This window comes from Schistocerca cancellata, chromosome 9 (genome assembly GCF_023864275.1).
Source record: "Schistocerca cancellata isolate TAMUIC-IGC-003103 chromosome 9, iqSchCanc2.1, whole genome shotgun sequence".
In the NCBI taxonomy this organism is placed as follows: Eukaryota; Metazoa; Arthropoda; class Insecta; order Orthoptera; family Acrididae; genus Schistocerca; species Schistocerca cancellata.
Window position 1 is genome coordinate 55868324 of NC_064634.1, and position 17513 is coordinate 55885836.

A 17513-nucleotide genomic window follows, 5' to 3' on the forward strand; every position below is an offset into this window, starting at 1 on the left:
AATCCCTTGGATATGGGACCATGTACAAACATCTTTCATGCATTCACAGCGCCAGATCTGCACCTGTTGGACAAAGTTTGAACTAACTTTTTTCCACGTACGTGGGCTCCCTGTTAACGCATTAGCATATCCACCAAGTTTCGCTGCCATGCGATAGTTATAGCCCACCTGGACGTCTGTGAAAAGAGACAATTTTGTTATAACCACACAGTAAGTCTGCACTGAGGTGACTCGTCATGACATACCTCTTCATAGCTAGTCGAACACCCTTTTGCCCGGTATAGTGCTGTAGATCGAAATGGCATGCACACATGTCGTTGCAAGTCCCCTGCAGTAATATTGAGCCATGCCACCTCTACAGGGTGGTGCATTAATAGTGACCGGGCCAAATATCTCACGAAATAACCAGCAAACGAAAAAACTGCAAAGAACGAAACTCGTCTAGTTTGAAGGGGGAAACCAGATGGCGCTACGGTTGGCCCGCTAGATGGCGCTGCCGTAGGTCAAACGGATATCAACTGCGTTTTTTGAAATAGGAACCGCCATTTTTTATTACATATTCATGTAGTACGTAAAGAAATATGAATGTTTTAGTTGGACCACTTTTTTCGGTTTGTGATAGATGGCGCTGTAATAGTCGCAAAAGTATAAGTACGTGGTATCACGTAACATTCCGCCAGTGCGGACGGTATTTGCTTAGTGATACATTACCCGTGTTAAAATTGACCGTTTACCAATTGCGGAAAAGGTCGATTTCGTGTTGATGTATGGCTGTTGTGATCAAAATGCCCAACGGGCGTGTGCTATGTATGCTGTTCGGTATCCTGGACGACATCATCCAAGTGTCCGGACCGTTCGCCGGATAGCTGCGTTAAGTAACAGGACGTGTTCAGTCACATGTGAAACGTGAACCACGGCCTGCAACAAATGATGATTCCCAAGCAGGTGTTTTAGCTGCTGTCGCGGGTAATCCGCGCATCAGTAGCAGACAAATTGAGCGATAATCGGGAATCTCAAAAACGTCGGTGTTGAAAACGCTACATCAAATCGATTGCACCCGTACCGTTTTTCTATGCACCAGGAATTGCATGGAGAAGATTTTGAACGTCGTGTACAGCTCTGCCACTGCGCACAAGCGAAATTACGGGTTTCAGAAGACAGTACCGGCCATGAAAGCCTACATTGTATGATCATGAGGATAACAGTTGCAAAAGTCATTGCAAGACTGAATGTCGCGCTCGCGAACTCTCTCAGCGCCAATGTAAAACGAAGCGAGCTCCAGTATCAGGGAATTGCAAGGGAAATCAGTGATGATAACACCCGTAACACGAAAACGTGGTCCCGAAGAATTAAACTAGGACAACGGAGCGATGGGAGAAAGTCATTTGGTCGGACGAGTCTTGCTGCACACTGTTTCAGACTTCTGGCAGATTTGGCGTCCCAAGAGCGAAACGTGGCTTGGGCAGCCATATCGTGGTGTTCCATGGGTCCTATGCTTATTCTGCAAGGTCGCACTACTGTCAACGATTGTGTGACAATTGCGGCTGATTGGGTCCATCCAACGGTACAATGTTTGTGCAGCATGTTGTGCTACGAGACGGAACGATCCGTGTTCAAACAGCTCCTTCCGTCTAGGAATGGTTTTGTGAGCACGAGGATGAACTGTCGCATCTCCCCCACCAGAGTTACCAGATCTCACTACTGCTAGGCCGTCGTGATTTGCTTTCGAGAGATATATGCATGGTTCAAATTGCTCTGAGCACTATGCGACTTAACTTCTGAGGTCATCAGTCGCCTAGATCTTAGAACTAATTAAACCTAACTAACCTAAGGACATCACACACATCCATGCCCGAGGCAGGATTCGAACCTGCGACCGTACCGGTCAAGCGGTTCCAGACTGAAGCGCCTTTAACCGCACGGCCACACCGGCCGGTAGATATATGCACGACCGCCATCCATTGCCATCACCATTACCTGAAATTTCCACTATTTTGCAGCAAGAAGGGTGTGTGAACCGTGGATTTATACTTTCAAAATCTTTTCTTAAAGAATTTACTTTATTTACTAGCGATTCATCAAGAACGTTAACACATTTAATCGCACTTTGTGAGCGTGGAAGTAGTTGCCAATGGGTAACTGATGACACAAAATAAATTTTTTTTTCAATAAATGGAAATTTTATTTCTGAAAACCTTTTTTTTCTTTTTGAAACAGATTTAAAAATTATAATCAGAAAGCACGCTGTAAATATCAAGTTACAATTTATTCAGAGGCAGAAATAACATTTTATATATATATATATATATATATATATATATATATATATATATATAGCATGAGCTTCCCGGCTGAGAACCTTGCCGGCTCCCTTTTAACACGGCCGTAGTCACGACCGCTCACAACAACCTCTGAAACGTGCAAATCTGCAACACATCAGATTACTTTAAACTAAAAATTTTAACAACTCACACAAACACATCAACTATGCACCCCGTAAGAGGGATAGAAATGGTACAAAACACTCACATTAAAAATTATTTGTCACCGAAAGTGCAACTTATTTTTAAAAGAACTCTTACGGTGGAAGGGTGGCAACTTTATATGCTAAAATGACCATTTAAATGAAATCCATGAAATGCAGTTTTACATAAAATGTACCAACATGCTCTACGCTACACGTAGATGAGATGAGAGGCAAGATAAAAACATATTTCAGGAATTGGGCCTTTACATCTTAAGCAATAGATTCGTTAACACGGAATCCGACATACATGTCAGAGGCAGCTATTAACGCACGGCAGACCGACAGATAGACAGACAAACAACAAATGCCTAACAAATGCTGACGAGAGACAAACGAGCAAGCTGGTGACGAGTCACTGACCAAGACAACAAGTAGAATTTAACAGGTAAATAAAACAACATATCACGAATCACTTAACTTCTAATAAACTGCGATGTCTGGCGAGGACCTGGCGCAGCACCCCCAAAAAGTTCTCCCGAACCGTCCGCTGCCAGCCGCTTCAACGGACGCAGGAAGGCGCGCCGATCTCCCGTCTCACGGCATCGCAGCTCACCCCGGCCAGCCCGATATCGTGGGTTGACTCCTGTTGCTCTCGTGTCGGTCGCGAAGCCACTACCCCTCGCTATACGGCGCGGCCCACTGGACTGACGTGGCCACCTCAGATGCGCCGATGCTCAAGACGGACAAGTCATCTTGTGTCCCAGTGCGCGACCGACCAACCGATCGATCGAACCGCCAATGACTATTGCCTGAACAAACTCGAGCAGACTGGTGGCCTAACACATACTAGCACTCCGGACGACAGACAGACACTGACTGCCCCACACTGACCCGGCTGACCAACTGACTACACTCCTGAGACTGCACCGACTCAGCCTGACCAACTGGCCCTGGTGAGCTTGTAGCGCCCCTTAAATGCACGTGAACAGGCAACCTTTCCCCTTTTCCACCAGAGGCAGACACCAAAGCTGCGACTGCCACAGCGGCGCCACCGCCAGAAACGGAGGGCGACTGCTTCACACTTCGCGCTGCGGCGCGCTCTTCAAAACAGCAGACTATACCTCGGCTCAGTGTGATGCCATTGAAAACCATACAGGACCGCTATCTATCCCTTGCGAGACGTCCGGAAGCTGCTTTGAATGCCAACGGCTTTCCTACACCTTATTGTGCATGGTAATGTGTTGTGTTTTTGGTGTTTCTTCGGTTTGTTTCTTCACTTGTACGTCCATCAGATATTTGCGTAGGTGGGGATAGTTGTGAATCAGACTTTGTAGGTATGGAGCATAGTGTATAGATTCAATCCCCATATTAGTAATTTAAGTCTATTGATATGGGTCTGCTCTGAAAGAACATGTCCGACGGAACCGACACTACACATTCACGTAACATTAATTAATTAACCTCAGTGGGCAATGAATCCGCGACCTTCAGTGTGGATGCACATTCACGTTCGACCTTTCCACTTCCGATGGGAATCCAAAATTAGCGTGGGTGGGGAAGATGGAGAAGGGCCGCGCAAGGTAGCCACGCGGTTTAGGGCGCCTTGTCACGGTCCGCGCAGTTCTCCCCGTCGGAGGTTCGATTCCTCCCTCGGGCATGGGTGTGTGTGATGTCCATAGCGTACGTTAGTTTAAGTTAGATTAAGAAGTGCGTAAGATTAGGGACCGATGACCTCAGCAGTTTGGTCCCATAACACCTTACAACAAATTTCGAAAAAAATTTCATGGACAGGGACTGCAGATATGAGGCACCAGGTGGGAATATGACTCAGCCGGGGAGCGTTCCTTAGTAGTCTGTGCATTTTTCGATAAACACTGTGTTTGGATGGTGCAGTGGTTAACACAATTCCCTACTAAGAAGGAGATACTGGGTTCAAGATCCGGTCCGGCACTAATTTTCACTCTTCGCAGCTGATTCAACACAAAGTCCCAAAGAAGCTGATATTATGAGTTCCTTTCCTTTCCCTTACTTGCTCTACTTTTCCCTTCAATTTACACTACTGGCCATTAAAATTGCTACACCACGAAGATGACGTGCAACAAACGCGAAATTTAACCGACAGGAAAAAGATGCTATGATATGAAATGATTAGCTTTTCAGAGCATTCACACAATGTTGGCGCCGGTGGCGACACCTACAACGTGCTGACATGAGGAAAGTTTCCAACCAGTTTCTCGTACACAAACAGCAGTTGACCGGCGTTGCCTGGTGAAACGTTGTTGTGATGCCTCGTGTAAGGAGGAGAAATGCGTACCATCACGATTCCGACTTTGATAAAAGTCGGATTGTAGCCTATCGCGATTGCGGTTTATCGTATCGCGACACTGCTGCTCGCATTGGTCGAGATCCAATGACTGTTAGCAGAATATGGAATCGGTGGGTTCAGGAGGGTAATACGGAACGCCGTGCTGGATCCCAACGGCCTCGTATCACTAGCAGTCGAGATGGAAGGGATCTTATTCGCATGGCTGTTACGGATCGTGCAGCCACGTCTCGATCCCTGAGTCAACAGATGGGGACGTTTGCAAGACAACAACCATCTGCACGAACAGTTCGACGACGTTTTCGGCAGTATGGGCTATCAGCTGGGAGACGATGGCTGCTGTTAACCTTGACGCTGCATGACAGACAGGAGCGCCTGCCTTGGTGTACTCAACGACGAACCTGGGTGCACGAACGGCAAAACGTCATATTTTCGGATGAATCCAGGTTCTGTTTACTGCACCATGATGGTCGCATCCGTGTTTGGCGACATCGCGGTGAACGCACATTGGAAGCGTGTATTCGTCATCGCCATAATGGTGTATCACCTGGCGTGACGGCATGGGGTGCCACTGGTTACACGCTTCGGTCACCTGTTGTTCGCATTGACGGCACTTTGAACAGTGGACGTTACATTTCAGATGTGTTACGACCTGTGGCTCTACCCTTCATTCGATCCATGCGAAACCCTACATTTCAGCAGGATAGTGCACGACCGCATGTTGCAGGTCATGTACGGGCCTTTCTGGATAGAGAAAATGTTCGACTGCTGTCCTGGCCAGCACATTCTCCAGATTTCTCCCCAATTGAAAGCGTCTGGTCAATGGTGGCCGAGCAACTTGCTCGTCACAATACGCCAGTCACTACTCTTGGTGAACTGCAGTATGGCGTTGAAGCTGCATGGGCAGCTGTACCTGTACACGCCATCCAAGCTCTGTTTGACTCATTGCCCAGGCGTATCAAGGCCGTTATTACGGCCAGAGGTGGTTGTTCTGGGTACTGATATCTCAGGATCTATGTACCCAAACTGCGTGAAAATGTAATCGCATGTCAGTTCCAGTATAATATATTTGTCCAATGAATACCGCTTTCTCATCTGCATTTCTTCTTGGTGTGGCAGTTTTAATGGTCACTAGTGTACAGAACTAAATCTATTGGCCAAGGTGGACATGAAACACCTTCTGAGGGGATTTTAAATCTAAAGTTGAATTGGAGGCACGTCACTCCCCCGCCCCCTGAGCTCTTTTGAGCCGTTCGCAGAGCTGTGAGAGGCGTGGGCGGCACGGCGGTTGAACGGGCCCGCCGCAGACACGTGTCCCGGCAGCCCCTCTTCCAGGAGCCGACCAGCGCGTGGGCGCTTTTCCGCCGCGTCGGCTTTTCCGCCTGTCCGGAACAGGCCGCATGCCGGCCGACGGCAGCGCCTCTGTCGACAGGAAATTAAAAGCGACGCCGAGCGCGCTGCGAGATGAGCCCGCGGCCGGAATATAAAGCGGGACAGAGAGGGACAGAACGGGACAGCCCGCGGCTCTGCCGCTCCTGTTACTCTGCGGAAACCACGTCATCCAGGAGTTCTTCACCACTAACAGCACTACCAGTCTCAAACAGATCACCGTGAAAACAGACTTTGAAGATGATATTCAGAAAATAAGCTTACCCTCTTTAAGCTTAAGACCTTTTCACTGCCAGTTAACGACGTACGCCTTGTCATATCCTCTCTGTCCCACCGACGGTCCTGCCGCGATAAGCATCACCGTCTCTCGTGTCTTCTAAGCCCATGAGGATGTGACTGAAAGATCTGTCCTTTCTACACTACTGCGTGTACTTCATAGAGCCTCCTCCTCTTGCGTATCTTATCCGGTATGCCGATGACACCTCCTTCCTATCCCCTCCAGAAATCACCTCCTGGTGCGACCTGTAGCTCCTGAAAATAACATACATATCTACATCTACATATATACTCCGCTAGCCACCAAGCGGTGTGTGGCGGAGGGCACAATTCGCACCAAAATCATATTTCCCCCCTTTTGTTCCACTCGCGGATCGCGCGAGGGAAAAACGACTGTCTGAACGCCTCCGTACGAGCTCTTATTTCCCTCATCTTTGAATGGTGATCATTGCGCGATTTGAAAGTCGGTGGTAATAATATATGCTCTACATCCTCGGTGAAGATCGGATTTCGGAATATAGTGAGCAGCCCCTTCTGTTTAGCGCGCCGTCTATCTGCAAGTGTGTCCCACTTCAAACTTTCTATGAGATTTGTAACGCTCTCGCAATGGCTAAATGTACCAATCACGAATCTTACCGCTCTTCTTTGGACCTTCTCAACCGCTTGAATCAGACCCAACTGATAAGGGTCCCATACAGACGAACAATACTCCAAGACTGGACGAACTAACGTATTGCAAGCTATTTCCTTTGTTTAAGGACTGCATCGCTTCAGGATTCTACCAATAAACCGCAATCTAGAGTTCGCCTTACCAGTTACTTGTGTAATCTGATCACTCCATTTGAGAGCATTTCGAATAGTCACACTCATATACTTGACGGACGTTACGGCTTCCAAAGACTGGGCATTTAAATTGTACTCGTACATTAATGGGGATTTTCGCCTTGTTATACGCACTAGGTTACACTTACTAATATTGAGAGATAACTGCCAGTCCGCCACACATTTATTTTCTGCAAATCCTCATTGATTTGTTCACAACTTTCGTGAGATACTACTTTCCTGTAGACTACAGCGTCATCGGCAAACAGTCTAAGGCCGCTGTCAATACCATCAACAAGATCGTTTATGTACCGGGTGATCAAAAAGTCAGTATAAATTTCAAAACTGAATAAATCACAGAATAATGTAGATAGAGAGGTTCAAATTGACACACATGCTTGGAATGACATGGGGTTTTATTAGAACCAAAAAAATACAAACGTTAAAACAATGTCCGACAGATGGCACTCCATCTGATCAGGATAGCAATAATTAGCATAACAAAGTAAGATAAAGCAAAGATGATGTTCTTTACAGGAAATGCTCAATACGTCCACCATCATTCCTCAACAATAGCTGTAGTCGAGGAATAATGTTGTGAACAGCACTGTAAAGCATGTCCGGAGTTACGGTGAGGCATTGACGTCGGATGTTGTCTTTCAGCATCCCTAGACATGTCGGTCGATCACGATACACTTGTGACTTCGGGTAACCCCAAAGCCAATAATCGCACTAACTGAGGTCTGGGGACCTGGGAGACCGAGCATAACGAAAGTGGCGGCTGAGCACACGATCAGCACCAAACGACACGCGAAGGAGATCTTTCAACCGTTTAGCAATATGGGTTTATTTTTATTTTATTTTATTTTATTTTATTTATATTTTTTTTTTTTGCTCTAATAAAACCCCATGTCATCCCCAGCATCAACCGTTTAGCAATATGGGTTTATTTTTATTTTATTTTATTTTATTTTATTTATATTTTTTTTTTTTTTTTGCTCTAATAAAACCCCATGTCATCCCCAGCATGTGTGTCAAATTTTACCTCTCTATCTACATTATTCCATGGTTTATTAAGTTTTCAAATTTGTACTGACTTTTTGATCGCCCGGTAAATATTAACAAGCAGAGGACCTATTAGGCTGCCCTGGGGCACACCTGAAGTTACTCTTGCTTCTGTTGAAGCCACTCCGTTCAGGACGACATACTGCTCCATGTCTGTAAGAAAACTTTCTATCCAACCGCATATGTCATCGGACAGACCGTAAGCGAGCACTTTTTGCAGCAAGCGACAGTGCGGAACTGAGTCGAACGCCTTTCGAAAGTCGAGAAATGTGGCATCAACCTGGGAGCCGGTATCTAGAGCCTGTTGTATATCATGCACAAAGAGGGCCAGCTGTGTCTCGCATCACCGCTTTTTCCTAAAATCGTGCTGGTTTCTGCAGATGAGCTTCTCAGAGTCTAGAAAGGTCATTATGTCTGAACACAAAATATGTTCCATGATTCTACAACAAATCGGTCTCAGTGAAATTGGCCGGTAACTGTGTACATCCGATTTTCTACCCTTTTTATAGACTGCTATGACCTGGGCCTTCTTCCAGTCCCGTGGAACTTTCCGCTGTTTCAATGCGCTCTGATAGATGATGGATAAGAATGGTACTATATTTGTAGCATAGTCAACATAAAATCTTACGGGGATACCGTGTGGCCCAGATGCCTTCCTGGCTTCTAAGGATCTTAACTGTTTTACAATCCCAGATGCACTAAACACTATGTCAGCCATCCTTTCGTTTGTTCGATAATTGAAAGGGGAGTGGTGCTGCAGTCCTCTACCGTAAACGAGTTTTTGAAAGCTAGGTTTAGAATTTCGGCCTTCTGTTTACGATCATCAGTTACATTATCCGTAAGTCAACAAGAGAAATTCTTGAATTATTTGTAGCGTTCATAGATTTTACGTATGACCAAAATTTTTTGGGATTATTTTTAGAATCTGCAGATAAAATATTGTTTTCAAATTCGTTAAAAGAATCTCTCATTGTCCTTCTGACAGCTGCTTTCATTTCGCTTACATATCAGTGATCACGGGACCTGAAGATCAATCACCGACCTTACAGTGTTCCTCCATATTGTAAGTAGGCTGTTTATGTTTTCTTATGGGCAACGTTACGTAGCGCTCTGTATGAAAATCACTGGCTGTGCTGCGTGCGGTGTGTGGCTAGTTTGTATTGTTGTCTGCCACTGTAGTGTTGGGCAGCTGGATGTGAACAGCGCGTAACGTTGCGCAGTTGGAGGTGAGCCGCCAGCAGTGGTGGATGTTGGGAGAGAAATGGCGGAGTTTTGAAATTTGTAAGACTGGATGTCATGAACTGCTATGTATATTATGATTTTTCAACACTATTAAGGTAAATACATTGTTTGTTCTCTATTAAAATCTTTCATTTTCTAACTATGCCTATCAGTAGTTAGTGCCTTCCGTAGTTTGAATCTTTTATTTAGCTGGCAGTAGTGGCGCTCGCTGTATTGCAGTAGTTCGAGTAACCAAGATTTTTGTGAGGTAAGTGACTTGTGAAACGTATAGGTTAATGTTAGTCGGGGCCGTTCTTTTGTAGGGATTTTTGAAAGTCAGATTGCGTTGCGCTAAAAATATTGTGTGTCAGTTTAAGGATAGTCATGTATAATTGTTCAAAGGGGACGTTTCAATATATGGCGATTTTGTGCACTTTGGATCCAGTTTTCAAGGATATCCAACTGCTGAAGGTCCTTCTGCAGTTCATCCTCCCATCGCTTCCTTGATCTTCCAATTGGACGAGTCCCATCAGATTTCCCCAGAAGCATAGCTTTGGACCGGCAATGTGCTCTACCAGGCTTAGTCTCAGCGCTTTCATTTTCTGCAAAATGTTTGGTTGTTTCAGAAGGTCGAACAGTTCCTGGTTGTTTCTACATCTCTTCACGGATTGGTCCAAAAATATTTCCCATGATTTTCCGTTCAGAGATCTGCATCTTCTCTTTACCTTTTTGTGGTGCTTAACGTTTCTGTCGCCTATACCAACACCCGTACTATCACTTAAAAAGATCCTACCAAAACCCAGGCAGTGACTATAGGACGAACCACCATCAGCTTTCGTACCCCCAACTTTTACTTTACTATTAACGATCACCCTATCCAAAAAACTAACACACTGAAGTTCCTCAGACAAACGCTTGACCGCCAACTAAAGTGCAAAACCTATCACTATCCATTCCACAGGAGGCCCACAATAGAGTGAAAATAGGGGAGACTGGGGTGAGTCAACTAAAAGTAGTGGAAACTAGGGTCAGTCAGTGTAAGAGGCTATTTGACACATAAATTCCAAACTGTCTAATACAATTGAAGGATCACTTTTCCCAAACCCCGCAATTGTCTCCCACTGTGTCGTTGAAGTTGGTTCAAAGGTGCTCAGACACTCCGCTTAACCCACATGACAGGACAGGTAGTTTAAATTGTGGAAAGGGGCCAAAATAAGGGGCTGTCAGTTACACTCGAACCTACAACTTTATTATTTGATCAAATATTACAAGAGCCCCCAAAAAAATTTTTACCACACAGCTTTAATCTTTGGGACTTAATTACCAGCTGAAAGCCCCTTTAATTTAAAAACGGCTGAAGACCAATAACTTAAAACGCAAGCATAATCAGAAATTTAAAAGGCAAGCCTTATCTTACAACAGTTCTTCATTTCGGCTGAAGGCCCCAAGAATCTGAGATTTTCAGAGCAAACTATTTGAATTCAAAATCTGCTGAAAGCCCAACACTTAAGGCTAAACAACGTTAATTTAAAAAAAAAAACAAGGCATAACTCAATCAAAACAGAAATTTAAAAGGAAAATCCTTATCTTAAAACAGCTCTTTAGTTAGGCTGAAGGCCCAAAGAATCAGACACTTCAAGAGCAAACAATTGAAATTGAAATCGGCTGAAGGTCTAAGACTTAAAACTCCATAACGTCAATTTTTTTTAAAATGCCACAGGCCTTACGTGAAAACAGTTCTTTGAACTATGCTGAAGGCCTTAACAGCAAAATAACTCTAACTCAAAATCGGCTGAAGGCCCAACACTTAAAATTCAACAACATTAAAACCTTTAAAATGCCAAAGGTCTTACGTGAAACAGTTCTTTAAATTAGGCTGAAGGCCTAAAGAATCTTACGCCTTAAGGGCAAAACAACCTTCATTTACAAAAATCGGCTAGAAGCCATTCAAGTACAAACAACAAGAACAAATAAAAAGAGGGCAGTACATCCAAGGGCGCTCAGATGTTCGACGGTCGGCCTGGAATTCAAACACTAACGCTCGCTTAGGTGAGACAGGCAGTCGGGCCAACCATTCACGATCCGACGACAACCCAACCGACAGACAGTCAACAGACCCACCGACAAGATAACTTCCACTTCACCCGACCAGGGTACAACAGGGAGTTCAACGGAACACCGTAGAAGATATTGGCGCCCACAACCAATCATACATGGAGCTGTCAAACTACACACCGTGCTGGACAGCAACAACACGATGAGGAAACTACACTGCCTGAAATTTACGTCAACAGCCATGGCAGGTAACCGGCACGTTAACGGCCACAAGGCAGAAGATTCCGCTGGTGCACTTCAATGCAAATAACCAAGTACAGTGAAACTCCATGTGACGGTACATCATATAAATTGATATTGTAGTAAAAGTATAAAGTTTCTTGCTTGTATCACGTGTGAATTATAAATCATTTCAAGACTGTGTACTTGTGCGCGATGTATAAAAAAGATTAAACAAGTTAAATAATACCACAAAAACTGACAAACAGCGATGTGATATAAAAAAGGAACATTTTTTATCTGTGTAATGAAAATGGACATGACCAGAGACTATTGGTTTATTGAAAGCTCTCTTGTTTTGTTTCGTCTAGCGGTAGGCCGCCATTGTAGTGCTGTGTCATAATTAACGCAAGTTTTTTCTATATTTTTGAAAAATATAATAGAAATTGTTATTAGAAAGTGTGTATTATTGACTTAGTTGTCACCTCTCATGATAGCAACCAGTAATTATAATTAACAAATTTTTTACAGAACTTCGTAGTGCAAGGAGCTTATCTTCCCTAGCAGGAGATAGTCGGGCATTACGCTGACTGTATTATTCAATTAAAATTTCATGTAATAATAGTAAATGTAAATGCGAGAGACTTCTCAATTTTGGTCCTTCATTAATTTCAAAGTTAAACAGAGTAAAAATAGATTTTGTTTATTAATATTTAGAATACTGAATGAGTTCAGTACGTTTCATTTCGGCCGCCTAACGGCAGATGAGATTCCCTCCAGTATTGCCTTTCAAATAACGAACAAGAAATATTGAAAATCATTACATTCCGCAATATCTCAGTTAATCTTTGTGACATTTGGTACATAAATAACCAGTAGTCCCTGAGACGAATATTAATAATTAAGGTTTGCGTAAGAATACGCATATTTTCTTTTATAAATAGCAGCGCTCACGCAAACTATTTATTAGAAGGCGGTGAGTCGCGCGTATTGTTTAACGTATCGTACGCACTTCGGGGCAGCCGATGTCTGTACGATGGTTATCGCGGTATAATTAAAAGTCTCATGCTATCCCACGATATTTAAAGCCACCCCAACCAAAATCATAAAAAATGTATTTATAAAACCAAAAATATATAATTATCCCGTGACAAGTGGCCACACACACATACGTACAGGGTGTTTCAAAAATGACCGGTATATTTGAAACGGCAATAAAAACTAAACGAGCAGCGATAGAAATACACCGTTTGTTGCAATATGCTTCGGACAACAGTACATTTTCAGGCAGACAAACTTTCGAAATTACAGTAGTTACAATTTTCAACACCAGATGGCGCTGCAAGTGATGTGAAAGATATAGAAGACAACGCAGTCTGTGGGTGCGCCATTCTGTACGTCGTCTTTCTGCTGTAAGCGTGTGCTGTTCACAACGTGCAAGTGTGCTGTAGACAACATGGTTTATTCCTTAGAACAGAGGATTTTTCTGGTGTTGGAATTCCACCGCCTAGAACACATTGTTGTTGCAACAAGACGAAGTTTTCAACGGAGGTTTAATGTAACCAAAGGACCGAAAAGCGATACAATAAAGGATCTGTTTGAAAAATTTCAACGGACTGGGAACGTGACGGACGAACGTGCTGGAGAGGTAGGGCGACCGCGTACGGCAACCATAGAGGGCAACGCACAGCTAGTGCAGCAGGTGATCCAACAGCGGCCTCGGGTTTCCGTTCGCCGTGTTGCAGCTGCGGTCCAAATGACGCCAACGTCCACGTATCGTCTCATGCGCCAGAGTTTACACCTCTATCCATACAAAATTCAAACGCGGCAACCCCTCAGCGCCGCTACCATTGCTGCACGAGAGACATTCGCTAACGATATAGTGCACAGGATTGATGACGGCGATATGCATGTGGGCAGCATTTGGTTTAATGACGAAGCTTATTTTTACCTGGACAGCTTCGTCAATAAACAGAACTGGCGCATATGGGGAACCGAAAAGCCCCATGTTGCAGTCCCATCGTCCCTGCATCCTCAAATGTACTGGTCTGGGCCGCCATTTCTTCCAAAGGAATCATTGGCCCATTTTTCAGATCCGAAACGATTACTGCATCACGCTATCTGGACATTCTTCTTGAATTTGTGGCGGTACAAACTGCCTTAGACGACACTGCGAACACCTCGTGGTTTATGCAAGATGGTGCCCGGCCACATCGCACGGCCGACGTCTTTAATTTCCTGAATGAATATTTCGATGATCGTGTGATTGCTTTGGGCTATCCAAAACATACAGGAGGTGGCGTGGATTGGCCTCCCTATTCGCCAGACATGAACCCCTGTGACTTCTTTCTGTGGGGACACTTGAAAGACCAGCTGTACCGCCAGAATCCAGAAACAATTGAACAGCTGAAGCAGTACATCTCATCTGCATGTGAAGCCATTCCGCCAGACACGTTGTCAAAGGTTTCGGGTAATTTCATTCAGACACTACGCCATATTATTGCTACGCATGGTGGATATGTGGAAAATATCGTACTATAGAGTTTCCCAGACCGCAGCGCCATCTGTTGTTGAAAATTGTAACTACTGTAATTTCGAAAGTTTGTCTGCCTGAAAATGTACTGTTGTCCCAAGCATATTGCAACAAACGGTGTATTTCTATCGCTGCTCGTTCAGTTTTTATTGCCGTTTCAAATATACCGGTCATTTTTGAAACACCCTGTATATACAGCTATACCGTGACATCCACCAGAGGGTGGGTAGTATTTTCCAACTTGAAAACCACGTTGTTGCTCGCGGGAATATCCCAACAGCCGACAGCGAACTCCAAACGGCACAATGTGAACGGTCTTGACTTGCTGGTAGATTAAATGAACACTCAACTTTCGCGTCCAGGGTCGGTGAGCCACGGACCTCGTAGCAATGGGAACAGCCCCATACACTCTGACACTGCGCAGAGACCGCCAGCGGCCCCGGCCAAACTATGTCCCGCGGAGAATCCCTCGCTGCTCCACGCCAACCGACCGACTGGTGGCACACCGCCCAGCCGGAAACTATAAGCGCCAGGTCAAAGATAGTCCAAGGTGCACCAGAGTGTTTTACTCACCATGTACCGAGGGATAATTCGATCTCGATTAGACTATGGCTGTCAATTCTACCACACTGCGTCAAAGATTCATCTCTCCAAATTAGATACTCTTCAATATAGAGCCATTCGCACCTGTCTTGGAGCCATGCGATCGACGCCCACCAACGCCCTTTTAATAGAAGCAGGGGAGATGCCCTTGAGCATTAGGCGCCAAATGTTATCGGACAAATTCTACATTCAAGGAATTGGCCATTATCGACAGTTCCGTCTATCAAAGTAGAGACTGCATTTATCGACTGTGGATTGCATCCCACAGAAAGAATAAAGTGCCAGCCGTTTGTGCCAGCTTTGACACTTGGTCACCTGTCATACATTCTATACGGCGTTCAGCGCATCTACCTGTTTTTCAATATGATCTTCAAACGCTCTGCTCTCAGATCCCAGTCCATTATTTAAGTACGACCTGGCTGGACAGTACTAATGTCACCGTTGGCTTCAATCGTCTCGTTCAAGCACAATGGCCGGGTTTTCTCTGTGTATATACTGATGGCTCCAAAATTCCGCAAGAAGAGTGTACAGGATGCGCTTTTTTCTGCCCTCAGATCCAGATCCGTAAAACCTTCAAACTGCCTACGAGCACTTCTATTTTTACGGCGGAGACAGTGGCAGTTTTGGAAGCACTTAAGTTTGTCTCTAGCAGTTCCTTCCCCAAGATATTGATAGTATCTGACTCGCAAAGCGTTCTTAAAAACATTCAGTACAGTCGATGGAACAAAACGACCAACAGTTATACCTTGGATGTGATATCTGAATATATTCGCAGCACACGCACGGGCCGGACGATCCATTTGTTGTGGGTACCTTCCCACTCTGGTATCCTCTGTAATGATGAAGTCGATGCATTAGCCAAACAAGCGGCAACGTCAGGCACCGTCCTGGATCTGCAGCTTCCTTATACAGACTACTTACGTGCAGTCAAGGATCACGCAAGACAACAATGGCAGGAAATGTGGAACGTTTCTCAAGAGACAAAAGGCGGTTATTACGCAGTGCTACAACCTCGGATTCCTTCACAGCCGTGGTTCATGAGGACACATCTGGACCGATCCACGATTTCTACCATCATAAGACTCCGCTTCAATCATGCCTCTTTCCCACAGCATCTACATCGGATCAACGTTTACAGTTCACCAGCATGTGAGTGTGATCCTGAGTCGGAAGCTGATGTCAACCACATCTTATTTATGTGCCCCAAATTTGACCGTGAACGGTTGGTCTTTTTGAAGATATTGCTGAGTATGGGCTACCATCTTTCTCAATCAGCTTCTTCTCTTTTGTGTACTAAAGACGTTCGTCTATATAAAGTGATCGTTAACTTCATCAAGAGTACTGGTCACAATCTGTAGGTTTTAATGGTGTATGTCAATTATAAATATGTCTTGCTGATGAAGATATTTCAGAATTGGTGTGAATTGTACGCCAAGACACTTTTAATTATTTTTCAATTCAATTCAATTTTTAAAACATTAAGTACAAAACTGTAACAGTTAAGCTTTTTATTCTTGTAAATATGCATTTCTGTATTTGTTTATTCAATTATGTGTACATTGTCATTGTGTTGCCGATGGCTAAATTGATGTGTACATTGTCATTGTGTTGCCGATGGCTAAATTGAGTACACACTCAAAGGCCAAATAAATAAAAAAAAAAGTCCAAGGTGCGAATATCGATACACACCGCTGCTGCCACCCACGGAAGGAGAGGATAACAGCATAATCGCGATAACCGCGGAAGACTAAACATAGAATCGCAACGAAGGTTTAATCCAGCGCATAGCATGAGCCAGCCACGGCTCAGGTGCCTATGATCTTCATCCATAACGGTGGTGCCCTGCGACATCATCCTCGGGCTCGACGAGCCTCCAAACGGCAAAGTGTCGACGCCTGCAATAAGAAAGCGACACATCAGAAGCGTGATGTAGGTTATTGATGTCACAATGGCATCAAATTTACTCACATTTCGGTCTATCGCTACCGCCGACGTCTCGCGCGATGGGAAGGTCTTCACTCACGTTCTTACCCTCATTTCACCTGTTTTTTCGAAGCCTCTGCGATGGAGGTCAGTATAGCGACGCCCAAGGTTGAAGACACGAGGTTTCCTTATGGTTGACGAGGAAAATGTTTCAGCCACTCCATCGCTTAGGATCGACACGAAGAGGTCTCAAAGAGCGGGATAATGGACGTTAATGAACCCTTCCCTTCCCTTGGGGCGTTGATTCCCACACATTTCGAGGTCGAAATCGACATTTCACAGTGCGATCAGCCACAGGACGACCTTCTCGACAACCTTTGGCGCCGCTGACACCGTCGGATGTTTGAGACGCTGTCTAAGAACTTGTGGGGTCAATCCGCATTTAACGCATGTGAAAAACGTAGGCCTGCCTCTGAAGTAGACACCTGTAGGCAGGCAACACCTTGACACCTCCCTCACCCCAAACGCCTGCATACAGGCACATAGAACTACTTCAGAAGTTTTCTCTGTAGATATACATTCTCTAAAGGTGTGTGTGTGTGTGTGTGTGTGTGTGT